Source organism: Lactuca sativa, chromosome 1 (genome assembly GCF_002870075.4).
Source record: "Lactuca sativa cultivar Salinas chromosome 1, Lsat_Salinas_v11, whole genome shotgun sequence".
NCBI lineage: Eukaryota > Viridiplantae > Streptophyta > Magnoliopsida > Asterales > Asteraceae > Lactuca > Lactuca sativa.
The window spans coordinates 21,441,719-21,442,773 of NC_056623.2; the positions used below are offsets into that span (position 1 = coordinate 21,441,719).

At 45.2% G+C, this 1,055-nt stretch overlaps 1 non-coding gene across 1 annotated transcript; it reads left to right on the top strand.

Moving 5' to 3' along the window:
- The first annotated feature begins 548 nt into the window (after nucleotides 1–548).
- On the top strand, nucleotides 549–655 carry LOC111915769 (small nucleolar RNA R71). Its single transcript, XR_002858266.1, has one exon. It is a non-coding gene; the product is annotated as a small nucleolar RNA R71 (small nucleolar RNA).
- Nucleotides 656–1,055: the final 400 nt, after the last annotated feature.

Below are 1,055 nucleotides of genomic sequence, written 5' to 3' on the forward strand. Positions count from 1 at the left end.
TCCATAAACTTCATCAACATAGTCTCTAGATCGAGTTTCTTCTCGGCTGGTGGCTGCTCCTTTTGATAGAAGCCTTGACCTGTCTGCCTATATTTTTCTTCTTTTTGCTTCTTATACTCTTCATATGGCAGCCACTCCTTGTTCGGTTTCCTCCAGTCCTCATCAAACTTATCCCCACTCGATAGCACACTTGAGCTTTTCTGTTCCCAAACTCATCTAAATTGCAGTCCTTGGTCAAGTGTGGACCACTACATCTCTCGCAACCCACTCTTATGGCATGTATTGACTGGTCCATTTGTGATATCCTTCGATCCAAATTATTCAGCATAGCCATTACAACTGCTATTTCTTCAGTTTGGGCCCCTCCACCGCTTTTGATTCCATCTTGCCTAGGGTTATGGTATTCGCGAGAGTGCTTTGCGAATTCTTCAATCAGCTCCTTGACCTCCCTTGGATTTTTCTTTGTCAAAGGTCCTTGAGAGTCAAAGAGTTGTCTCGTCATAACGTTGACCCCATCATAGAAGATTGACATCTCTTGTTGCACATTTAGATCATGCTGAGGGCAATTTCTGAGCAAGCCCTTGTACCGCTCCCATGCTTCGTATAATGATTCCCCCGGCTATTGCTCAAATTTGGCTATTACCTTCTTGAGTTTGGCTATCTTGGATGGCGGGCAACACTGGTCCAGGAATTGCTCACGCATTTGAGCCCAAGTGGTAATTGTACCCGGTGGAAGTGAATTTAACCACTCCTTAGCAGCTCCTTTGAAAGTGATGGTAAGCATCCTAAGCAAGACGGTGTTTCTGTTGACATTTTGGACATTGAAGTAATCCGCAATGTCGTTGACTTCATCTAGATGCTTAAAAGCATCCTCATGATCTTTCCCAAAAAATGGGATATCCTTCAGTGCAGTCAAGATGTGCCCCTTCAACTAAATTGTGGCAGTGGCAGGTATTGCGGGTTGGACTAAACCGGGACCCACATCTTCTCGGATCCGCTTCCTGTAAGCTCCCATGGACATCTCTTCAATTGCTGCCATCTCGTTCCTTGGCTCG